The 27,194-nt window shown below is 46.5% G+C and overlaps 1 protein-coding gene across 7 annotated transcripts in view; it reads left to right on the forward strand.

The window, feature by feature from the left end:
- Window positions 1-27,194, forward strand: part of CENPT (centromere protein T) — a 1,192,572-nt gene that overhangs the window by 574,815 nt on the left and 590,563 nt on the right. The gene's annotated exons all lie outside the window — the stretch shown is intronic.

Here is a 27,194-nt window from a genome sequence, read left to right on the forward strand (position 1 = left end):
CAATAAGTAAGGTGTGTTTAACTGTATAGTTGAAGAAATGGAGGTGAGATTGTTTCTTTGCATTCCTAACTATATATGGTCTATAACCTATGGTTTTTTCAGTGAATTTTCAAGGTTTTGTAAATGCTAATTCCTAACTATATATGGTCTATAACCTATGGTTTTTTCAGTGAATTTCAATGGTTTTTTAATAGCAAATATCATAAGCTGTCGAATGTCAAGTACGTGGTAAGTGAAAACATTTTCGTGTTTATGCACACTGATCTGCTTTGAATGGTGCCCCCCCCCCCTCATTTCTATTAGGAGTACTCTCTCTTTGCAGATAGTGAAAGGTAGTTAACGCAGGCCTTTGCCCCCATTGTAATCCGTCGTGCCTGCTTCTCTCTCCATTTGATTGATTGTTATCCAAGTATTTACTGTTTTAGAATTAGTTCTCTTTGGTTCATTCTCTATTTACAAACAAACACAGAGTCGCAATACTCTGTTTAGTCTTTGCAGATAACGAAAAATCGTGTAAAAAAAAGAAAAGGAATCGAGCAAAATCAGTAGGCCACTAATGGGATCTCTTTTTGACCTCGCTAAAATAGAAACATTAGGAACAACCCCTCATGACAAATACAAAACTAGTGAGATGAACTGAACTCCACACAATGATGGCTGCAAAACAGCTCGGCTCCGCCACCCACCCCGCCCAAAATAACGATAAAGAACGGCTGCCATGATTGGTTGCGGAATGACCACGACGGAGCTACGAAATGGTGCTGCTCTCATGCTAACCCCAGCTTCAGTCTGAAACATCCAGAAACACTGTAGACTACCAATTCGATCAGTTCCGGTAGCGCCCCAATGTAACCCGGTAGAGAAGAACTAGCCCTCCCCTCTTTGACTGATGGTTCTTGTTGCCTGTCCCTTCTGTTGTCATTTAACAGAACTATTTAGCCTGCTGAAAGGGGTTGTGTTCCGACCGCTGGTTGGTGGAGACATTTTGACTATATTCTGTACCTGCGTTGTCGCGTAATGCGTCATATGACGCGCCGCGTTAGCGCATCCGGAAGTCATCCGGGGCGCGCAGCGCGTAACGTAAGCATAACAAGTCATGTGACTTGTTAATAAAACTTTTCATTGGTTCATTTTACTTTTCTTATTGTAATGATGAAAGGCTTGGTCATATGACCTAAAAATTACGCTTTTCATTACTTCCGAACATTATTTTTTCTTAAATATATGTTATAATGTTCCAGGCTAATGTACTTTCCCGGAAATTTTACAACTGTCCTGCAAGTAAAATATATTCTTTTTTCGAGAAAAAGAGCGTTTCTTCGTCCCATGACGGAGCCGTTGAGCAAAAGAGGGTCGACCTGCTGTCTTAGTCGCCGATACGCCTGAATATGAGATTCTTATCGATCACTTTATGTTGCAGGAATAGAAAACACAACAGCCCTTGACCATTTATCTTTACTGCGTTCCTTCGTATTATACCTTTTACCCTTCATGTAATTGGTCTGCTTTATTTCACTTGCCTTTTAATGATTCTAAAACAGTCACTATTATTAAAAACTTTACCAATGTATATACTACTACCATGTTTTCTTTTAAAAACCTTTATTGTGAAAATTTAATTATACAAATACGAGCCTATAACCACGTGGGCCTGCCACAGAGCAAACTGTAATCGTATATGATGAATAGACATTTACACTGTAGAGGAACGTAACGGGCGGGCCATTAGGTTGCAAGAACTAAGGTGTCTAACAGTTACGGAATCGGTGGACGTACATTTTATAATTAAAATACGACAGGGCCAGTTACAATAAAATTATCTAGATATACATTTGCGGGCAAGTACCATGGGTGACGTTAATTCGAACTTTCAACAGTACAGTAATCAATAACACATCAGAACTTAATATCAATAGGGATGTCGAAATATTCAATCAATTCTCGTCCCCGCCCGCCATGTGCTTCAAAACTGCATACGTATCTCGTGATTTCAAGGTTCTGCAACCAGTACACAACAAGGAGTTACGAGTCCCATTTATTCCGGCGCCATTTTGGGCGAGGACGGGCAGGTCCAGGATATAGTCAAAATGTCTCTACCAACCATCGACTATGATGATGTTCATATGCTGTATTTATTAGAGTAACACTCATCTGTCCACATGAAATTAATTTGTCACAATCTAAACATGTCATTTTAATCTTTCCAAAGTTCTTCTAAATATTTGGGACCGTTTCCCTTGCCTCTGAAGCTCTCAGTGCCACTTCTTTGATGAATGTACTAGCAGGTCAGGGGTTCTCCTCCAAATCTCTCTTTTATGCAGCACTATAATTAATTGGTGCCACCTCTCCATATGACTATGCATGGTATAGTTACCACAACTATATTTTTTTTCGGTTCCTCTGGAGAGTTCATCGTGGCAGATGAAGCGTGTAACGTACCGGGCATTTACCATTTTTTGCATGTACAGGAAAGGAAAAAAAAATCGAGCGTCCGAGTTCTAAGGTGTCCCAGGGCCATTTTAGTGGACCAGGCCCAAATCCAAAGAACAGGCCGCCATTTTGAGAGTCCTCTTGCAGCCGCCTGTCGCTGTAGCATCAAGAGCAGCCGAAACTCAGCTGAATGGCAACTGAAACGGTAAAGGGGCGCCCCACTACAGCAGACGAGCCTCCACCTAGGAAGGCCCATTCACGCCGGCTCCCCCCCCCTTCGGGCAACCCACGCCGTTATTCGGAGCAGTATTGTAGGATGGCCACACCAGTGCGGCAACTTGCTAGACATCACCTCGGTGGTAACCGAATCTCAACGCCTTGTGGTGTCTCCTATTCAGAAAACATTGTTATGCTGCCTTCGACCTATTCGCCGCAAGTGCGCACACAACTCAACTGCATAGCTTACTAGACACCACCTCGGTGCCATCCGGATCTTGGAATGTCAGCACCTTTTGGTGTCTTCTCTTCAGAAAATATTGTTGCGCTGCCTTTGGCCCCATTCGCACATCGGTCCGCTACTGACGCCATCTCACAGGCTAATGGGGCGCCCCACGCCGAGTTTCAGCATTGTAGAATAACCACACCAGTACAGCAACTTGCTAGACATCACCTCGGTGCCATCCGGATCTCGGCGCCCCACTGCAGATGAAGTGCCTCTCAACTATGAAACCACCACGGTGACATCCGGATCTTGGCGCGTTGTGCTGCCTTCGGCCTATTCGCACATCGGTCCGCTACTGACGCCATCTCACAGGCTAATGGGGCGACCCACACCGAGTTTCAGCATTGTAGGATGACCACACCAGTACAGCAACTTGCTAGACATCACCTCGGTGCCATCCGTATCTCGGCGCCCCACTGCAGATGAAGTGCCTCTCAACTATGAAACCACCACGGTGACATCCGGATCTTGGCGCGTTGTGCTGCCTTCGGCCTATTCGCACATCGGTCCGCTACTGACGCCATCTCACAGGCTAATGGGGCGACCCACGCCGAGTTTCAGCATTGTAGGATGACCACACCAGTACAGCAACCTGCTAGACATCACCTCAGTGCCATCCGAATCTTGGCATCTCAACGCTTAGTGGTATCTTCCATACAAAAAATATTGTTACGCTGCCTTTGGCCCCATTCGCACATCAGTCCGTAACTTAGACATCACCTCGGTGCCATCCGGATCTTGGCATCTCAGCGCCTTGTGGTGTCAGTCAGAAAATATTGTTGCGCTGCCTTTGGCCCCATTCGCACATCGGTCCGCTACTGACGCCATCTCACAGGCCAACGGGGCGCCCCACGCCGACTTTCAACATTGTAGGATGGCCACAGAAGTGCGACAACTTATTAGACACCACCTCGGTGCCATCCGGATCTTGGCGCGTTGTGCTGCCTTCGGCCTATTCGCACATCGGTCCGCTACTGACGCAAACTCACAGGCCACCGGGGCGCCCCACGCCGACTTTCAGCATTGTAGGATGGCCACACCAGTGCTGCAACTTGCTGGACACCGCCTCGGTGCCATCCGGATCTTGGCGCGTTGTATTGCCTTCGGCCTATTCGCACATCGGTCCGCTACTGACGCCGCCTCACGTGCCAACGTATTTTCTCCGCATTTTATACCCTATGCCGCATAACAGGTCATGTGACTTGTTTATAAAACTTTTCATTGGTTCATTTTACTTTTGGTTTCCTAATGATGGAAGGCTTGATCATATGACCTAAAAACAACACTTTTCATTGGATGAAAACTTTTTTTTTCCCCCAAACGATGAAAGCCCCACCTTGTTTCTGGATGTTTCAGACTAAACTGGCGTCAGCATGAGAGCACCACCATCTCGTAGCTCCGTCGTGGTCATTCCGCGAGCAATCATGGCAGCCGCTCCCCACCAGAAGCCTGCAGGAGTCGGGGCCCCCAAAACTTTTGATGAATTCTCAAGGCGGAGGGGACGCTTTCGAGAATGGGGTCCAAGACCTAGCAGACAAGCGTCCGATTTCCAAGGTGTCCCAGGGCCATTTCAGTGGACCACGCCCAAAAAGGAAAGAGCCTGCCGCCATTTTGAGAGTCCTGTGGCAGCCGCCTATCGCTGCTCCGCAAGAGTGGGCGCAACTCAGCTGAATGGCGGATTTTGACACAGTGGACCAAAAGCGGACGGAATGGCAACTGAAACGGTAAAGGGGCGCCCCACTAAAACAGATGAGACTCCACCTGGAGAGGCCCGTTCACGCCGCCTCCCCCGGGGCGCCCCACGCCGTTATTCGGAGCAGCATTGTAGGATACCAAAACCAGTGCGGCAACTTACTGGACATCACCTTGGTGCCATCGTTCTGCTGCCTTGGAACTATTCGCACAACAGTTTGCTACTGATGACCCACCCCCCGCGACGCCCCACGCCGTTATTTGCTGGGTGGCAACTTACTAGACATCACTTTCGTGTCATCTAGATTTCGGCGCGTTCTGCTGCCTTGGAACTATTCGCACAACAGTTTGCTACTGATGACCCACCCCCCGCGACGCCCCACGCCGGAAATCTGGACGTTGTGCTGCGTTGGGACTATTCGCACAGCCGACCGCTACTTCGTTGTTTTTCCCTAAAAATGTTTATATGTTATTACTATTTTTGTTTTCTTGTATATATTTATAAATTATTAAAGTTTTATAATCTTACTACTTTGTCGGAGTGCTATATATTTTTAATGTGACACATAATTGTAAAAACTTTGATGTACAAAGAGTCATCCCTGGAATCTTCCGCTTCACGCTCGGTCCCCTCCCCAATCACAATACAGGATGGTTTTCAGATAATAGCAACGCTTCTGCTGTGACGGATCTCATCGAGTGTGGGCCTTGATCTACTATAACTCCTTTGAAGAGGGGTGATTCTTTACAGCTGTGGCCATAAACTACATCTGCAGGGCTAGCTGATAGCCTAGGACCGGCCTGGACAATCGGACACAGGAAAAGGAGTGTCAGAGGGTGCGGTAGTGAATAGGGCGAAAGGGAGGTGTCGGGCGGGCACAGGGTGTGATTCTCAGGGAAGAGCAGCGCAGATGGGGGGAGGTTTATTACCCATGCATAAGACAGAGAGCGGGGGTGACCACTGCCTGGGTGAGATGCTTGCGAGGGTGGGGAGCCATGCTAAGGATCGACAGCGTGCACAGAGTGGGTCTGGTCAAGGCATCTAAAATGGCTGCCGTGCACGACAAAAGTGTGGCATTTGAAAAAAGACAAGATGGCGCACACAATGTTTTTCAACAATTCCTGATTTCCTTCGAATCGAACGTTAACAGACGTTGGGGCATATTACCAAAGTTAAGCGATATTTATCCCTAACGATGCATTGCAAAGATTTTTTTACCGTCAGAAATTATCGCAGATAAACCTTGCTATTATCAAGGTTTATCGCAAATACGATAAACGACCGCAATGCATTAATATCGCTGAAAACTCAGCGATATTCATGCATTACCGAGCTAATGCTCTTAGCAATGTTATCCACCTCCCATTGGATAACATGGCTAAGAACTGCTCAGGGCAGCTGTTACTTTTTGGAGATATTCGCGCTTATCTCGAATATTTCCAAAAGTTGATAATAGGAGATAGCGATGTTAGCGACTGTTTCCAGTCGCTAACATCTTGGCATGCCCACTTTGCATGTCATTAGTGATAAATATCACTCACATGCAAAGTGGGACCCAAGATGGTCGCTATCTCCTACTAGCCGTCGCTAACTGGTGTTAGCAACAGCTAGGTAATACAGATATAATTTTATCTCCGCGAAGCGGAGCGCTGTTACAGATATATATCTTGTTTTTGAACGTTAATTTCTCAAAATGCACTGAAGCACATATATTGAGACATAGCAAAGGCACATCGGGCTACCAGTCCCTAGGAGATAGCGATGTTAGCGACTGTTTCCAGTCGCTAACATCTTGGCATGCCCACTTTGCATGTCATTAGTGATAAATATCACTCACATGCAAAGTGGGACCCAAGATGGTCGCTATCTCCTACTAGCCGTCGCTAACTGGTGTTAGCAACAGCTAGGTAATACAGATATAATTTTATCTCCGCGAAGCGGAGCGCTGTTACAGATATATATCTTGTTTTTGAACGTTAATTTCTCAAAATGCACTGAAGCACATATATTGAGACATAGCAAAGGCACATCGGGCTACCAGTCCCTAATATTTTACCAAGTTTCGTGCAAATCCATTCAGCCGTTCGATTATTATTATTATTATTTTTTTTTGCCCCGCGGGGCCCTTTTAAAACCTCCACATCAAACCTAGGGGGTCAGCGAGGATCTACTATGCCCCCTTATGGTCATTTGCCCCTTAGCTTTGGCCTCCTCTTGTCTCTCGATCCTACCGAGAGACAAGATGGCGGCCGCTACGTACTGTTTGGAATGTTTACAGACACCGGAGAGCCAATCAGCTTCGCTTCGCAAAGCTCCGTAACGCGAAAAGTACGCGAAGCGGTGCGCTGTTACAGATATATATCTTTTTTTGAACGTTAATTTCTCAAAATCCACTGAAGCACATATATTGAGACCTAGCAAAGGCACATCGGGCTACCAGTCCCTACAATTTTGCCAAGTTTCGTGCAAATCCATTCAGCCGTTCGATTATTATTATTATTATTTTTTTTGCCCCGCGGGGCCCTTTTAAAACCTCCACATCAAACCTAGGGGGTCAGCGAGGATCTACTATTCCCCCTTATGGTCATTTGCCCCTTCGCTTTGGCCTCCTCTTGTCTCTCGATCCTACCGAGAGACAAGATGGCGGCCGCTACGGACTGTTTGGAATGTTGACAGACGCCAGAGAACCAATCAGCTTCGCTTCACAAAGCTCCGTTGCGCGAAAAGTACGCGTCCTGGGCCGCTGCCCGGTCCGCTGTTACAGATATATATCTTTTTTTAAACGTTAATTTCTCAAAATCCACTGGAGCACATATATTGAGACCTACAAAAGGCACATCGGGCTACCAGTCCCTACAATTTTGCCAAGTTTCGTGCAAATCCATTCAGCCGTTCGGGCTAAAAGTGAGGCCAACCGCCCTATGGAAAACTCAATGTTAAAAACACGTTTTGGGACCCCCCTTTTTTCTCGGCCCCCACTGGACGAACCCCCCCCAAATTTTCAAGGGCTGCTCAGAAACAAAATGTGCCATTTTCCTGAAAATTTCAGCCAATTCCGTCCACAAACGCCAAAGTTACTCCAGTATTGGAACTTTCATAGATTCCCATTGCTTGTATCATTCCCCGTCGTCGGACTGGGAGCCTCGGTAATAATAAATATATATATATATATAAATATATACTTAGGTAAATACACCCTAATAGGTGTAAAAAGTAAAAAATTAGGCCTAGGCCTCATTATATTTTGTAGCCTATAGGTGTCCTTATGTAAAAGGACCCAAACTTACATTAGCAACCAATCAGATTAGCCTCACCCTGTGGAACCTTCCTGAGAAAGCTCAGAGCCTCAGATTTTCTACCGCATCGTTGATGACAGGGAGTCTCTTTAGAGCTCTGCTCTAACTTCTACTTTGAGGTACTATTTAAGCTGTTTTTTGACAGGATTCCTTTAAATTCTTACTATGGCTGATAAGGAAAAGAAGAGCCTTTTCAGGCCTTGTGCCACTTGTGGCAAAAAACGACTTTATACTGAGGATAAACATAAGGATTGTATATACTGTTTATACCCTGACCACAAGCCAGAGGGTTGTAAGATATGCAGGATGATGTCTGTTAAGACTCTTCGAGATCGTGAAGGACGGTTACTTCTTTGGCTGAGAAAGTTGGAAAAGAAGGAAGAAGTGGTTTCTAGTGATGATGAAGATGCCAGATCATCATCTTCCAAGACATCGTTGAAGAGGGGTGTACCATCTGAGGAAGTTTCATCTGAACCCCCCTCAAAGGCTTTGCGTGGGACCTCTGATAGGTCTGGCAAGCCCGGGCCTAGCGAATCTCCTCACGAGAGTGTAAAGGAGAGGGAAAGGCTAGCACCTCAGGTGCTGAAGGCAAAACTGGATGAGGGCTCGGCTGGGCCTTCACATCAGGAGAAAGTTTCTAAGTCCTTCAAGAAACCAACTGTAGAGGCTTCAACAGTGGTCAAAAAAGGCGCTAAAGCCTCTGTGGTGACTTTGTCTCCTCATACATCGACGAGCCATCCATCGACGACGAGGATGACGACGACGACGGCGTCGACGAGGACTTCGACGACGATGCCGTCGACGAAGACTGGGTCGACTACAGCGTCGACGACGATGACTACGTCGACGGTTACCACCTCGTCGACGAAGACAATTCCGTCGACGATGACTATCCCGTCGACGGTGGCAATCTCGTCGACGACGACGATCTCGTCGACGAGGGTGAGCCCGTCGACGATGGCAGTTCCGTCGACGATGACGAACCCGTCGACGATGACGAGCCCGTCGACGATGGCGATCCCGTCGACGGTGAAGTTTATCTCGTCGGCAGTCCCGTCGACGACGGTTCAGACTATGGAGAGGCCGTCGACGGCAGGTGATAGAGGCACCAGGAAGAGGAGAATAACGCCGGATATGACTTCACCTAGAAAGGTGTCATCATTACCCCCAGCCCTGTTGTTGGATGAGGATGAGTACTCGGAGAATGAGATGTATGGGGATGCATATAGCCCATCTCAGTTGCATCTGAAATACCACGATTCTGACCAGGATGATGAGTACTATTATGGGCAGGAGCAGCGACAACAACAACAGGTCGCATACCAGGAAACTCAGGCACAGCAGGGCACGGTTACAATGCCTATGAGTCTTTTGACGGACTTGAGGGCAATGCTGGAGGAGTATAGAAGCAGGCAAGGGTCGCGACCAGTGGAAGGTCAGGCGCATGTTCAGCCTCAGGTGATGGCAGTTCAATCTGTGGCCCCTTCACAGGGGGAAGAGGAGAGGGAATATCCTCGGCAGACACAGGTCCAGGATGATACCTCGGATGAGGATGAACAGAACCAGGATCAGAATCCTGATAACGAATGGAACCAGTATATAGCACAGGATCCGGCTTCTCCGGTGCCGGACCCGGTAGATTCACCTCCGGCTGATGTGGGAGGTTTCTTCAGCTTGATGGAAAGAGCCACGGCACGCTTTAAGCTAGCCATGCCGGCAACATCTACGGATTGTTTTTTGTATGATTTTAAAGAGGCATACCGTAAGACTGTGCGTTCGATTCCCATTGTGGAGCACATTTGGGATGAAGGAAAGAAGGTGATGCAGTCTCCAGCGACAGTCATTCCAACACTTCCACGCTTGGAGAAAAAGTATAAAGCTCCGGATGACAGTCCCGCCTGCTTGATTGGACAACCTAGACCAGACTCAGTCATATCGCAGGCGGCGCAGAAGAAATCACGGAATCCTTCGGCCACCCTCACAACTCCACCGGACAAGGAGGGTAGAAGGTTAGACAACGCTGGAAAGCGATTTTCTTCTATGGCTAGTTTGTTGGTCAGGGCGGCCAATGCCTTGGCGATTCTAGCAAGATATGACCGCCAGATGTGGAGTGATGTGGCACACTATGTGGAATTGCTGGCGGATGACCCTAGAGCTGAAGCTCGGAAACTTCTGGAAGAAGGACAACGGTCTTCTTCTGAAATGATTGATTGTGCGATGGACATCGCCACCATTTCTTTCCGTGCTCTGGGCAGCGCGGCTGTTCTTCGACGGCAGGGGTGGCTACGAGCGACTTATTTTCGACCAGAGGTCCAAAATAAAATTCTGGACTTGCCCTTTGATGGGGACATGTTATTTGGGAAACATGTCGATGACACCCTACAGGGAATAAAGAAGGACACAGAGACAGCAAGGGCTCTGGGGAACCTACAATATAGAAAGACACCATTCCGTGGAGCGAGAGGAAGAGGCTTCACTTCTCCAAGAGGTGGTTATCAGCAACAGCGATACTCGCAGCAGTCGCAGTCGTACAGACCACAGTACGGCAATCAATATTATCAGAGACAGTCACAGTCTCAATCGTTCTCTCGTCAGAACGCTCGTGGACGTCAGGGGCGTCAGGGCAAAGACGCTGGCAAGCGTCAATAGCGGCCTCCTGACTCTGCCAACTGTTCCTCCGCCTCTGGTATCTCCAGTGGGCGGCAGGATATCTCAACATCTGAGCAGCTGGGAAGAAATAACATCGGATCAGTGGGTATTGAACATCATCCGACATGGGCATACACTAGAATTCCAGGAGTTTCCACCTACAAGAGCTCCCCACGCCACTACTTCAAAACATCTAAACCTTCTGCAATTGGAAGTTCAACAAATGCTTCGGAAGGGGGCGATCCAACATGTTCCCCTATCACAAAGAGGAGAAGGTTTCTATTCAAGATTTTTTCTGATCCGAAAAACGAAACTAAAGTGGCGTCCGATCCTGGACTTAAGGGAGCTCAATACCTATCTCGTAAAGCTGTCGTTTCGGATGATTTCACTCCAGGACATATTGCGCCTCTTGAATCCAGGCGATTTCATGGCTACACTAGACCTGGAAGATGCCTATTTTCATATCCCGATCCATCCGGCTCACAGACGTTATCTTCGCTTCACAGTGGGCAAGAGTCACTTCCAGTTCATGGTGCTCCCATTTGGATTAAAATCCGCTCCTCGGATATTCACAAAGGTGCTGGCCCCGGTAGCAGCTTTTCTGAGAAGACAGTTGCTGGAAGTATTCCCGTACTTAGACGACTGGCTGCTGAAGGCACCAAGCTTCCAAGAGGCAACAGAAGCATTGGACACATGCTTGAGCCTCTTCATTCATCTGGGTTTGCAACTCAACAGAGAGAAATCGGTTCTTCATCCGTCAGGTATGGTGAAGTTCTTGGGAGCGATCCTCGATACTCAGTTGTGCAAAACCTTCCCATCGGAAGAGAGACAGTTGAAACTCATGTCTTCAGCCGCTCGGCTGCAGAGGAAAACTTGGATGACAGTCAGGATGTACAAATCTCTTCTAGGGTCGATTTCATCCTGTATTCAATTGATTCCGCACTGCAGGCTGCGAATGCGCCCCTTGCAGGAGGAACTGGACCTTCAGTGGAGACAAGTGGAAGGGTCGTTCGACGACAAAGTAACGGTCACCCAGCAGATGAAACGGACGGTTTCATGGTGGATGAAGAAATCTCACCTCGCAGTGGGTCTCAGTTTCAGAGCGGCACCGGCTCCTCGCGTCATTACCACAGACGCCTCCCTTCAGGGTTGGGGAGCGGTCATGCAAGATCTCCAGGTCAGTGGCCACTGGACACCATTAGAACGTCGCTTGCATATCAACGTTCTGGAGCTAAGGGCTATTCGATTGGCAATGTTGGCGTTCCTTCCAAGGATTTCAAATTCGGCCATCCTGGTGCGTACGGACAACACCACCGCAATGCATTACGTCAACAAGCAGGGCGGCACAAGATCACAACTGCTTTCTCAGGAAGCCCAGTTGCTGTGGGAGTGGGTGATCTCACAGAACATCACGCTCGTGGTGGAACACCTTCCAGGAGTATGCAACACGAAGGCAGATACGCTAAGCCGCTTGAGGGCAGTCTCACACGAGTGGGAACTGGACAACACAGTGGTCAAGGACATCTTCTCCCGTTGGGGAACCCCAGCGATCGACCTGTTTGCAACACCGAGGAACAAGAAATGCCGGTGTTATGCGAGCAGGGAACACCATCGAGGGTCACTGGGGAATGCCCTTTTGATGTCTTGGTCCGGCGCATTTGTTTACGCCTTTCCGCCATTTCCCCTGATCCCTCGTGTACTCAAGAAGCTCAAGCTGGACAAGTGCAGGATGATACTAATAGCGCCTGCCTGGGCTCGCCAGTTCTGGTTCACGGAGTTGCTTCTTCTATCGGAAGAGCGGCCCATTCATCTGCACCCCAACCAGACCCTTCTATCAATGTACAACGGCCAGGTTCTCCACCCGAACCCGAGCTCGCTTCAGTTGACAGCTTGGCTCCTGAACACAGAGAGTTTAAGGATTTAGACATTTCAGAAGAATGCAGGAACATTTTGTCACAGGCACGAGCTCCTAGCACTAATAAGACATATAGAGCGAAATGGAAAAGGTTCTATTTATGGTGCCAGAGAGATGGAGTGCATCCATTCTCATCAGCTCCGCATCAGCTCTTGCCATACATTCTATCTTTGGCACGGGCAGGTCTGGCTCATGCTTCCATCAAGGTCCACTTGGCAGCTATTTCCAGGTACAGAAGGACAAGATCGGGCCCTTCTCTACTATCAGCAAGGATAATAAAGCAATTCCTGAAAGGGCTGTTTAGAGTTTTTCCGCCAGTCAGGCCCCCACCTCCGGTTTGGCACTTGAATGTGGTCCTGGCTCAACTGATGAGATCGCCATTTGAGCCAATACATAGGGCTGAACTGAAGTTCCTATCATGGAAAGTGGCGCTTCTTCTGGCACTCACATCTGCAAGGAGAGTAGGGGAACTACAGGCTTTAACTATCAAAGAACCTTTCTTGCAGTTCAAGAATGATACATTGATCCTACGAATGAACCCCAAATTCATTCCGAAGGTACCGACAGACTTTCATCTGAATGAGCCGGTGGTTCTGAATTCTTTTTTTCCTCGGCCTTCCACTCAGGCTGAGAGGACACTTCATTCTCTGGACGTTCAGAGATGTCTGAAATTTTATCTGCAACGCACAGCTGGATTTCGGAAGACGCCCCAGCTGTTTGTGGCCTTCGGGGCCCCAAGAAAAGGATTTCCTTTGTCAAAGCAGGGAATTTCCAGATGGATATCAAGTGCGATCCGTTTCTGCCACCAGGCGGCAGGCAAACCGTTGGAAGGACAGGTGAAGGCGCACTCCACAAGATCGATCTCATCGTCAACAGCGCTGTTTGCTGGAGTATCGATAAAGGATATTTGCAGAGCGGCCACCTGGAGCAGTACTCACTCATTCACGAGGCACTACTGCCTGGAGGCGGCTGCAAAGGGGGATTCGGCTGTTGGACAAGCAGTCCTGAGAAATCTCTTCCAGTAAGAGGTGAGCTTTCCTCTCTTCCCTCCTCCTGTTTTTTTTCAAACATTTCGTTTATTATGATATGGTTACTGATTTATTGTTGTTATGATGTATAATATCATTGGTTTATAATGGTTCTATAACTATGCACGAAATGTTTGAGGTATGCTAACTGCTATCTACTCTGATACAAGCAATGGGAATCTATGAAAGTTCCAATACTGGAGTAAGAAACAAGTTACTTACCTGTAACTTTAGTTCTCCAGTATTGGTAACTTTCATAGATTCCCATGCGCCCACCCGCCTCCCCTGGGAAAGCTCACCCTGGGCTAGGTGATTATGTGGCAATGCAACGGCTACGAAAATCTGAGGCTCTGAGCTTTCTCAGGAAGGTTCCACAGGGTGAGGCTAATCTGATTGGTTGCTAATGTAAGTTTGGGTCCTTTTACATAAGGACACCTATAGGCTACAAAATATAATGAGGCCTAGGCCTAATTTTTTACTTTTTACACCTATTAGGGAGTATTTACCTAAGTATATATTTATATATATATTTATTATTACCGAGGCTCCCAGTCCGACGACGGGGAATGATACAAGCAATGGGAATCTATGAAAGTTACCAATACTGGAGAACTAAAGTTACAGGTAAGTAACTTGTTTCTTATTAGACATAGAATTTTCAAAAAACCCATAGAGAGAAAATCCTAACTATATATACCTACTGGCGACCGCCAGTAGGTAATATATATATATATATGTGTGTGTATGTGTATATATATGTATATGTGTGTATGTGTGTGTATATATATATGTGTGTGTGTGTGTATATATATATATATATATATATATATATATATATATATATATATGTGTGTTTGTGTGTATATATATATTAAACATGTGTATCTTTTGGTTAAATTACTCATGGGGCTTTAATGTGGTTATGGTCTTTACATGTAATGTCTGCTCTGAATATTTCACATTTCATTGCTTATCTAAAAAAAGGTAAGTCAATGAAATAATCCAGGAGAACCTATTTATATGAATCAAGGGGGCGGTTGATGCAGATTCGATATGACATCACCACTGCCATGTGGTGCTGCAACAAGAAGGGTGGAGTGGGATCTTGGTTTCTGTACCAAAAAGCTTTGCGTCCCTGGAGGTGACTGAGCTTGTAAGCATTTTCCTGGTAGCCAACCACCTGGCGGGTCCATGAATGCTAGAGAGGACAGAGTGAGCATACATCATCTGGCAGATTACGAGTGATGTGTACATCCCAAGGTGATGCAGGGCATTTTCCACAAGTTTGGGGACCTGTTCTTTTCTTCACCATTGAATGTGCAGTGCCAACAATTGAGCATGTTAAAATTTCCCAAGAATACTCATTTGGACATGCATTCTGGTTGGAATGAAACAATGGAACTTCTGTATGCCTTCCCACCCCTTAGTCTCCTGCCCCAAGTTCTGAAGAAAATCATGAATCACTTGGCTCAAATCATCCTAGTGAGCCCACTTTAAGCCAAAAGAGTGTGGTATCCAAAGCTCGAAAGCATGAGCATCTGTCTTCCAATCAAGCTACCACTTTGAGAGCATCTACTGTCTCAGCAACAGGGCAGTCTCCTACACCCTAATCTACACAATTGACATCTCCATGCATGAAGATTGAGCCTTGACAATTGACTGTGTTCCATTTGCCACTTATTGCAAAATCAATTTATGCCAGGCGCGCTGGTATAAATTTGTAACCTTGTGCAGTGCTCAACGCACTCACCACTTGAGCCAAAGCTGTTGGATGTCCTTTTGATTGGTTTGTCTTTAGCCCAGCAAGCACTTGCAGTGAACAGGTTATGTTATGGCCTATGTTTGCCAGATCAACAGTCCTTGTTCAAATCACCTATTGTGATGAGATTTATTGAAAGTGTGACTCGCATATCTCCCAAGTAGTTTGTGATGCCACAGTGAGATCTTAACTTGGTCTTGGCATTCCTCATGAGTACGGCCTTCAAGCCTATGCATAGCTGCTTGCTTCATCTCCTGACTCTTGAAGACTGTCTTCCTCATTGAGTTTACACCAAGTCATTGCATGAGCATTCTTTCTGGGCAACTTGATGCTCTGGATTAGGGCAGTCTTTCTGCTAGGTCCCGAGTCCCTTCCACGTTGGTTAATCCATCACTCAGCCAGCGTTCTTTGCTCCCCACACCATTTTAAAGAGGAGGAGGTACTCCATTGATTGGACTTCAAATGAGCTTCACGCTTTTACATAGATTGTATCGAGGATCATTCAGCTTGTTAAAGAAAATAATCTTCCTTAACAATCATCAAAGCTATTCGCTTTAAATTTCTCCTAACTTTATATTCTACTATCAGTTGTTTCTTTTTGTGGGGTTCTCTGCGGCAAATAAAGAAAAGACTGTTCAGAAGAAGCCCATATTGCAATGGATAGTTCTCTGCATTAAGATCGGCTGTACATTGGCCAAACAACAACAGGTGACTTGTCTTGGAGCCCATTCCACCAGGACCAACGCTGGTACTCTCTTGGCCTGAGGGGTGCCTGTCCCTGATATGTCCGGATGCTACATGGGCATTGGAGCATATGTTCTCTATACACTACTGCCTTGACAGCCATGATCTAGTCCTCCTCCCGGATCTGCTAGACTTTTGCACTCCACAGACCTTCCACCTGTCAATGTCTTGCTTTGTTACTAATCTAAGGTGGGGAATCTGCGGTTAAAAATCTCCATCAGAACAAGTTATTTACCATCAATAATTCTCTTTCTGGTGGATACTCTATGTGCGGATTCTTCGTTGCCCTATTTTAAACAGGACCTGAAATTAGAATTGGCTATGTCTGTGCCAATAAGACAGGGCCATTCAGAAACCAGCAACCTGGATTGATTCTGAATCGGACTCTGTGAGAGATTGATTTTCTCCCCCCCGCCGATCACGTTTGGATCGACGCCCCACTCCCACCCGATGGGACTCTCTTGATTTACCCGCCTTGACGAGCTGGATCGGAGTCCCGTTCTCCGACTGCACGGGACTCCCCTGCACCCACAGCCTCCAGATTCAGTCTCCTTGCGTCGATCATGTTTGGATCGCTACCTTGTTCCCGCCCGATGGGACCCCCATGACACACCTTGACTCTCCAATTGATTTGTACCACTGTCTTCACCGTACAGGACCTCCTAATTTTTCCCCGGAAAACCAAACTATCAGCACTGTCCATCAATCAACCCAGTCCTGATGAAGATCCCAAATTACAGGGATCGAAACGCCATCGACGACGCAGCGCAATCGAAGGCGCGAAGATACAATGTGGTTCATCTAAAACTATAACCAGTTCATAGTAGAACCAAATAGGCCACAACTCAGCTGGAACCATATTGTTTCCTCAAGTCACTGTATATATTCCTGCACTAGTCACCTTTGCTGTTCACATCGTCACTTGCGTCGCCACCGTGCACTTCACTTGCACTTCTTGAGCACCAAGTACAATTAGGGTTGTACTAATTGATTTGTTTAAAGTGCTGCTACAACTGTAACTTCCTGTTTTGGATAAATATGATTGAAACAAAAGGAGCTTAGAGGGTAAGCTAGTCATAGGGCACCCTCCACTCATAATACACCAATTGTTGTTGTTGTTAGTTTAGATTTATAACGCGCCCAATCACCTACAGGTCTCTAAGCGCATTGGAAATAGATGTTGTTACAATAACTTAGCTTCACTCCTCCAACACCCTATCACATATACACATATAGAGTCGGGAACAGTACTCATTCAAAAGCCAAAGGGAATTCAGTTTAATTTATTCCATATCAGCAAATCATTCAAACCGAATTTTTCTCTTTTTTCTTGAAAAATCCATTTGGCTTCTCTTGTGATAAGTAGGCGTTCCACTGTGCGTGTGTCTCCAGTTACTTTTTCTAACACTAACCATTTAAAGGAATGTTTATTACTATGGCAGTGTTGCACCAATTTTGTAGTGAGTTTGCCTGATTTTATGGTACTCAAATGCTCCTGAATCTGTGTTTTTATTTTCCGAGTAGTGAGGCCTATATATTGTAATCCGCAGTCGCAGTCTAACCTGTATACCACGTTCGTGGTGTTACAGTTACTGAATTGTCTATGGTGCCCCTCTTTGCCTGATTTTAGAATGACGCTGGTAGCCTTAGCAGTGAGAGGCCAAACAGAACAAGTCCCACAAGGATGATGCCCTATAAGCCGTGTTTTACTGATGTTTTTAGGGGGTTGGACCCGGGTATGCACCAATTTGTCCTTCAGGTTGCAAGACCGTTTGAAGGTAAATCTAGGGGGGGGGGGCATTTTGAAGTCTTTATTAGACAAAATTGCCCAATGCTTACGAATTGATTGCCTTATTTTGGTGGCTAAGGGATCAAAAGTCAACACTACAGGAAGGCAATCTCTTTTTTCTTTTTGATTAACCTCCAGTAAAGCGCTCCTGGGGGTATTCAGTGCTCTCTTCCTTGCATGGTTTACAATTCTGGCTGGATCGTCCCTTTTCAAAAGTTTTTCACATAGACCCTGTGCTTGTTCCTGACATTTTTCCGTAGTGGAACAGTTTCTCCGGTAACGAAGAAACTGGCCTACGGGCAGATTGTCTCTTAGGGCCCGCGGGTGGTATGAATTGTAAGACAACAGCGAATTTCTATCCGTGGGTTTTTGATGAACGCTTGTACTTAGATAGTTACCGTTAGCGTTTATATCCAGATCAAGATATACAGCAAAATCACGACTGTAGGTCCAGGTGAAACGGAGACTTCGATCTTGGCAATTAAGCCAGTTAAAAAAAATTCCAACAGCGTGGCTTCCTCTGCAGTCCAAATACAGAGCACATCGTCTATATATCTCCTCCAGAGACGCACATGGTCTCTGAAGGGATTGGGGGCAGGGTAGACGATGTGCTCTTCGAACTGGCCAACGTAAATACAGGCTAGACTAGGTGCCATGGTAGCCCCCATTGAGGTCCCTGTAGTCTGTAAAACAATCTGTCTTTGTAGCAGAAAAAATTTCTTGTCAAGGCAATTTCGATGCATTGCAAAACAAAGGTTTGCGGAGCATCGTAGAACCACTCCTGCTCCCCCAGGGCTCGAGCTGCTGTCACCAGCGTCTCATCCTGGGGGATACAGGAGTATAAGGACTCGATGTCGATGGTCACCAATATTTCTTGTGTGGAGTCAAAGGTCATACCAGTGATCACATTCAAAATGTCCATTGTGTCTTTTACAAAGGATTTTTGTGTAACAGATTCGCCCAGGAATTAGTCTGCGAACTGTGAAAGGGGTTCGAGTATAGATTGTATACCCGATACAATAGGCCTGCCCGGCGGAGGCCGGGCATGCTTATGTATTTTCGGTAAAATATAGAACGCAGGAGTCCTGGGATTTGGATTCACCAGGAACTCTGCTTCTTTCGTGGTGATCCATTTCTTCTCCCTTGCTTCACTCACCAATGCTTTGATGATATTAAGCAAATCAGGAGCGGGATCGTTCGTCAATGGCTGGTAGTTGGCACGGACATTGAGTAATCGTGATACTTCAGCCTCGTAGTCTGTGGTATTGAGCACAACTACCGCACCCCCTTTATCCGCTCTTTTTATCGTAATTTCCAAATTGTTTTGTAAGGTTTTCACTGCTTCCCAGTCGGATCTAGACATATTTTTATATCCTCTGTTCATCTCTTGTGATTCAAGCTCCTTAATGTCTTGTAAGACATTAGACTCAAAGACCAAAACTTCAGGGCCCACAACTGCACTAGAGGGTGTAAAAGTGGAAGGTCTTCGTAAATTTGTATTAAAACCCTCCTGCCTCTCCTGCGGTTGGTTAGAGAAGAATTTTTTGAGCTTGATTTTCCGAATTGTCTCAAAAAACTCAACCCTACATTTGAAAGGGTCATGGGTGGGTGTGGGCACGAACCCTAGGCCTTTATTAAGGACTTGTTCTTCATTCTCTGTCAGGATGTGATCTGACAAGTTTACCACAATGTTATTTATAGGGGTTGTCTGCCTCTGCTCCGGGTTAATCTCGGGGAGTAGGTTTGCCATTGAGGCGGTCGATTTCCTCGTCCTCTTCCTGCTTGCCCAGTTCCCCTGCTGGTTCCTTGTCCCTGTTCTAAAAAAGAACGTAGCAGAGTCCCCAGTTCTGCGTTACTTTGTGGTTGCGGAGTGAACCTCACCCTATTCCCTGATGGTCTCTCTTGGTCGTCTTCCCTAGACGTGTTGTCGAATGACCAATTCGCTGGGGTACGTTTCTGTCCTTGTTGTCCTTGTTGTTGTCTATTCCCCCAACCTGTCTGGTTGGTTTGTTCAGGTTCTGACTGGTTTGCAGATATACGATGATATTGTCCTCCCGGCTGGTACGAGCTCTGATGGCCGACTGAGGGTAATTAAACACGAGTGATGTGTGGATGGATTGAAACGGTGGACACTGATGCAGACAGGTGGTTTCAAAGGTGTTTTTATGTCTTTATGTTTTGCAGTTGCAGAGACTAGAGTGTCCCTATGCAGTGGCCTTAATGTATATGATGCCCTGAAGAAATTGCCAAAAATCACAATGGCAATGAAACATGTCGGCAAGTAAAGTGGTGTTGGTTGGATAGTTAGTAACCACACTTACTTTTTTTAGATTCCACACCCAACACAAGAGCCAGAATAAAATTACATATCTGTGTTGTCATGTTGGTTTATATGTTGTTTTGACACTTTTTGGTTGTTTTGTGGTTTTCTTTCACTGCATATCTTCACAAAATATTCAGTTTGTGCTTTATGGACACATTTTTCTTCTATGAGCTTGATGGTACCAATGATGAGAACAGGGCAACCCTGGTGAGTACCTGCCAGGTTCCCGTTGGTGGTGCGCCCGTGAGGTGCCATCTTGCTCTTACACACTTTTTTCGGTCTTCTTGTGTTACTGTCAGACACTAAGTGTGTGTATGTGTGTTGTCTCGCAACTGAATTTTATTCTCAGGGAATGGGCAATTGTTAAAAGAGGCATATTCTTAGGATATACTGACTACCCTGATAGTTAACAGATGGGGAGTAAGTTTGGCAATGATTATGCAACATTCAGTATACCTTAAAAAGAAATAAAAGCTTTAGTGCCTATAAGGTCTAGGTCTATTTAGTAATTGTTGGATAAATATGATGCCATGAGCACATTTATAACTTCGAATGAGTCTCCTTTTTCCTTTCTGATAATGTTGTTAACATATACGTTGTAATTGTCTTTAAATAATACCAGTTGGGATACCATATGTTTACATTCTATTTTAAACAGAACCTGAAATTAGCATTGGCTATGTCTGTGCCAATAAGACCAGGGCCATTCAGAAACCAGCAGCATCCAAGTGGATTGTATTAAGCATTTGGATCTGCTGCATTCCTGCCAGGGAGCATCGACAGGGCATCAGAGCTTTTTCTGTCTGAGAAAAGGTTGCTTCCTTGGCATTGTCCAGCAGTGTTCCTATTTTGGACATCTGTTGTGCTGTGATGTGGGCCTTGATCCACACCTTCAGCAGACATTACTCCATTGATTCGGAAGTCTGTAGGGAAGGCCACTTTGCCATGTGGGCTTTGCAGGACTTATGGGTTTAACCATTTCCTCAGACCCTACACCAGGAAATCTACTGGTCTGGTTTCGATTCAAGAAGTGAGAATCCGGAAACTGAAGTATTAATTAGGAGAACAAGTTACGTGCCATTGTTAAGAGTCTTTCTCTTGCATACTCTGTTTACCTGCAGGTTCATCGCAGTTCTCGCCCACCTCCCTGTTGGCCTCTTGTGTGCCTCTTTGGGGTTCTTCAAAACTAACTTGAGACTGTTGTCGGCACGCCACAGCTGCATTTATATGGCTCATAAGAGGTCATGTCTGGCACAGTCCCAGCGCTGAGATTGAGTCAATTGCTGTGCTGGGCATTGGACTTTGCTGTTTCCCCTCTTCGCGGCCGGGCTTAGCTCCGCCCCCTGCCTTCATCGACCGGCCGGGCTTGGCTCCGCCGGTCCACCGCTCCTGACAACATCGCCTACAAGCCCCAGGAGCCTCAGGGGCAGAAAGCGCACTTCCTACGCGCCAGGAGGCGCATAAAGACTCGCCTGCTGCTGAGTCCCTTGGTGTTCGTTGCTGTGCTGGGCATTGTACTTTGCTGTTTACCCTCTTCGCGGCCGGGCTTAGCTTCGCCCCCCGCCTTCATCGACCGGCCGGGCTTGGCTCCGCCGGTCCACCGCTCCTGACAACATCGCCTACAAGCCCCAGGAGCCTCAGGGGCAGAACGTGCACTTCCCACGCGCCAGGAGGCGCATAAAGACTCGCCTGCGCCTTCGTCCCGCGAGGACGTGCGCGAGACGCGCCGGGCTAAGCCCGGGACAAGGGCGGGACCGTCTGTGTCCGTCTGGGGCCGAAGGAGGCCGGGCTGGGCCACCCTCCCTAAGATTCTGACCTCTATCGCAGTGTCTGGACTATAGGTGTATAAGACGTTCCTGGATCCCTAAGGTTTGAGCACATATATGTCAATAGTAATTGTTACGTGATAAATCACAATTAAGTGCTGTCTCACATACCATGCCTATCCAAGCAGACAAAGGGGGAAATTTATTTCCTAAACATACAGGTGGGAGCCTTATGGGGACTTTAGATAATTACTTCACCCAGGCAACAGCCGCATTAGATCGAGAGATAGTAGATGCGGAAAAACGTCTCTCATTAGAAATATTCCTAAAACGATCCTCTCTGGGTCACATCAAGAGCTGTATAACCCCTGAGAACCGTTTACACCAACGCCTTAGTGACTTGGGTTTACCGGACATAAGCATAGGGTCGGATACACAAAGTGATATAATTTTGGGGAGTAGTATACAGGACACACAGAATGTTAATTTTAATGAGGAAAATGTGCCTTGCAAGATACCCCCAACAAAGACACTGGTACGCCCTAGTTCCCAAACGCCTTCATGCACCACAAAAAATGGGAAACGTAAGCGGTGAGGGGGAGAACAAAAAGGCAAACGGGCAAAGGTCCCCAAACTGACAACTAAGACTGGTAAATGGGTAAGCATACACAAACGGAAAGAGCTGGTATTTTCTGATGAGAATAGGAGTGCACCACCTCTCCAGAAAAATGGCCAACCGCAACAGACGAAACATTTACCACCCACGGTACAGGGAGAGGAAGGGCTGATTGGACGGGTGGAACAGCTTGTAAAGTCCCTAATGTTACCTCTCATTGAGAGATTGAACATAATTAGCACAAGTGTCGACAAAGTGCAACAGGACACAGCTGTGAACACCCAACTATTACACCATTTAGTGGATACTAATAAGGTGGGAGGACATGTTACACATCTAGGCAAACGGCCCAATGTCAAACCAACCCCCGCACCCACCCCCACTAAATCTGTAATACCATTAGAAAAAAGAATTTCCATTAATAATGATAAAAGCTCACCTATCATAAAGGACAGCTGTCAGAGCACGGAGGGCAGCAGCTGCACTACGAGGATTCCCCAAACACATCGGGACGAGGGTGAACATCCAGCCAAATTGACTAATGGACAGACACAGATTAAAATACCAGTCCAGGGGATGGGTAATTGCACGTTTCTAGATCTTCACCGCAAAGCACTCCCCTAGTGATCGTTCTGAGGAATGTCCCCCCCCTCCGCCAAGGAGAAAGAGAGGACTTCTCCCAGATAAAAAACAAGGTCACATACTGGCTCTCTCGAAATACCGTAGTTGGCAATAGGGCAGCACATAACATAATTATGGCTCGTCAAGTTACCTGGGTGGGTCAATCCAGGAATACTAGAAAAGGAGATTGCATTGTGGTAAATTTTAACAGCCCAATCCCAGTCGAGATGATACTCAGGGAGGCGGAGGGCGGCCCCCTGCAGGGAGGGCAGGGAATAGAAATATTACCTCTAGGATTTTTTTATAGACCAGAGCAGCAGGGCGCCCCCAGCCACTATACCAACAGAAATCGGATGACCGCTAATAATCGGGTCTTTCCCAGAAGGATAGAAGGGTGGGAAACAATTCCCTTGAGATTCAATGCAGCCCAGATGAGGGGGGGACCAGGTTATCTATGGGATATAGAGGTCACAAACAGATTCAATGCCCTATCGGGTCTCAATGACTGCGACTGACTGGGGGAAACTCTTCTAGTTACCCCCGTCAAGATGGCTCTTACACCTCCCCTGTATATACTTCAGTACAGGCTATTTCAGAGAGTGTTTCTAACAATTTTACCCCCGGCACCCCCTCTAGTTTCCCATCACAAGTTATTTCTCACGCCTACCCTGTATACCCTCCAACACCGGATAGTCCAGAGAGCGATCTTAATAAATTTACCCCTGACATCCCCACTGATACCGCATTGTTAGCAGTCAAAGGACCCAGTGGGGTAACCCACCATAGACCAACCCAACTTGTTTTATCTAGACAGTTTGGCAGGGTGACTGGAGAGGCTAACCAAGAATTTAACATCCTTTCCTAGAATATTGCCGGGTTGATAGGAAAAGTTCAAGACCCCTTATGGGTGCAGTGTGTAAGCACATACTCCATCATCTGTCTTCAAGAGGACTAGTTATCTTTACCTCCCTGGCATTAAGATGTAGTATTAGGGCTTTTTTCTCAGGCAATGGAAACATCCAGGCCATCATCCTGGGGAAAAAAGAAAGCAGCCTGTGCGTGATAAATTTTTATAACTCAACCAATCAGGGTGAGGGCTGTAGGATCACAGAACTACACAATTTTATCACACAATGTCGCGGCCCAACTAGAAGGTACCTGCTACTAGCAGGTGACTTTAATGTACACCCCTGCGGCGACCCACTGCTAAACAGTTTAGCGACCAAGGGTTGCCAGCAGTCAACGGGGTTGCATTTTGAACATATAAAACAGGGAAAGGAGTTGAACCATATCTTAGAGGAGCAAGATCTCTTGTTCACTATGAGCATTGCACCACCTCTATCGACACAAAAGGATCCTACGTTCAAGGGTAGAAGCTCAGGTAGTTTCATAGATTTTATCTTAGTTTCTAGAGCTATTATGAGCCTCCTTGCGGCCTTCTGTATAACACAGAGCGCACATAGTGACCACAACCCAGTCTGCATCCTATTAGGAGGAAATATCATGAAGAAAAGGGAACAAATTGTGGGAAATAACACGCTGCAAAGCGTAAATGGAGGACGACGTATCAAGTGGAACCAGGTCACTCCGCCCGATTTCGTTGAGAGCCTTAAAAAAGAATGTGCCATTGAGTTGTCAATCTGCACTAGCACAGAACCAGTGGGTGAAGGAGTCCTTAAAGCCTTTGACAGCATAGCCAAACACGTGGGAAAGAAACTACAGGCCCCTAAAGGGAAACCCGCATCCGAAGACCCCAAATGGTTCTGTCATAATTGCTCCAAGGCATCCAGAGAACTAAAAAAGGCCCTCAAAATAAATCCCCGGGATAGATGTAGGATCCGCACACTTCGTTTTACCTATAAAAGTGTATTGGCTAATCGGAAAAAGGAATTGAAAAATATTCTCTGGAAGGAACTTCTGGATCCTGCCACCCTGGGTAGTTCCTCTAGATTCTGGTCCACAATTAATCGCTCACCCTTACTAATGACTGGGACGAATGAGGTGGGATCAAATATCACAGAGGATGAGTGGGTGTCCCATTTTGCTACAATCTTCAAAGATACTGTGCTATGCCCTGATCTACCAACAGTGGAGATGGTAGTGGCCTCCACGACATTCTCAGTGGCGGAAACGATAGAGGGAATCAATAATCTCTCGAACAAGAAGGCCCCTGGCCCAGATGGTATCCCCCCATATCTTTTTAAATCCAGTCCCCAATTCTGGGCCCCAATCTTAACAGCAGTGGGAAACGTCGCAACAGAAAAGGGTTGCCCACCCTCATGGGGTCTATCAACATTCGTACCAGTGTTCAAGAAGGGAGATCGAAACAGCACCCTAAATTATAGGCCCATCGCCTTGATTGACTCTATCGTAAAAGTCCTAGGGGGTGTTATACTCAAGAGGCTGACCTCGTGGGCAGAGGAGAAGCAGATAATTTCAGACGCCCAGTACAGGTTCCGGACTGGGCATTCGACCGTGGCACAATGCCTAAACCTTTATTTGATATTGGGCAAATACACCCTCGCACGTTCTGGGACTATCTACATGGCATTCATGGACCTTTCCTCGGCCTTTGACTGTGTCAACCGGGGAAAGCTGTGGCAGTCAATGGAGGCCATGGGGGGGGGGGGGAGCAAAAACTGGTGAACTTTTTAAAAGATCTTCATAAAGACACAAGGGCAAACGTAACATACACAATGGACCTCAAGGTAACAAAGAATTTTAGAACAAGTCGGGGTGTCGGGCAGGGGTGCATCCTGGCACCTTTTCTTTTTAACCTATACATAAACGACCTTGAAGAGACATTGGTGGACGCAGGGGCGGATTATCCTTATGTGGGCCGTCGGGGACTGCCCGTCTTGCTTTATTCGGACGACGCCGTCCTCCTGGCCCGCACCCCGAAAGGGTTACAAACTTTACTTGACACATTCCACGGGTTTATGGCCAGCCGCGACCTATCCATAAACAATACAAAATCTTACGTGATGCAGATGGGGAAACTAGCGGAAAAAAAGCACCGTTTTAGAGTTAACAGCACCACGGTGCCTAGGTGTACCACTTTCTACTATCTCGGTGTCTTTTTTGATCACCAGTTGAATTGGGCCCCACTTCTGAACAAAAAGAGGGGAGAAGTAATAAGGGCTAGCGCTGCACTATTTGACTTTGCCGCAAGAATGGGCAATAGACCTGTGGGAGCCATGCTCAATGTTTACCGTGCAAAAAGCATTGCGATAGCTTCCTACAGAAGCGAGTTATGGGGTTATTGTAACCTTGAGGGACTACAGGTGGTTGAAAATAAATTTTTAAAACAGCTCCTGTGTGTCCCACAGGGGACTTCGAACATGTCTGTGCACGAAGAGACTGGTCAGCCTTTTATCAGCGACACCCTGTCTTTGCGACCTCTCATCTTTTGGCTACAATGTTGGCTCAACAAGCAGCTCAGTTTAACGCACAGTCTTCTGAAAGAGACAATGAGCCTAGACTGTATGACCAAGGTCCCCTGGCTGAAGTACCTAAAAAACAGATTTGGGAATGAGGGGCGTCTGGACTTGTTTTTAAACCCGGAAGGTATTACCATAAGTGACGTAGTGTACATCAAAAAGACTTTCACCACACGAAAAGTAATGGAAAGGCAGGAGAAGGACATGACAAAGTACAATGCGCGTCTACACATGATGCTTAAAACCTTGGCCGGAGAGGAACCTTACCTCCTATTGCCATTAACAGCGTATGAGCGCTTTTTATTAACTAGGTTTAGGTTCAACTTGTTTCATATTTTAATAGCAGTGCCAAGGGGAAGTCACAGAGGAACAGTGCTAGAAATCCTGCGGCTGCGACAGTTTGTCTCCGCAGGATTTGCTGCATTTTATGTTTTTTTGTAAATATTATGAATTCCCCAGAGCTTTTTACCTTAAGCCTATTTTAAAAAGAACGCTCTTTGTACAAGCACGCCCAGCACTCCTTTACTTACAACTGTTAAAATTAGATTGTATACCCCATGTGATCGGTTTTTTAAAAAGTGCAATACATTAGAGAAAATGTCTGGATGTTTAGAACTGAATGT

Source organism: Lissotriton helveticus, chromosome 12, assembly GCF_964261635.1.
Source record: "Lissotriton helveticus chromosome 12, aLisHel1.1, whole genome shotgun sequence".
In the NCBI taxonomy this organism is placed as follows: domain Eukaryota; kingdom Metazoa; phylum Chordata; class Amphibia; order Caudata; family Salamandridae; genus Lissotriton; species Lissotriton helveticus.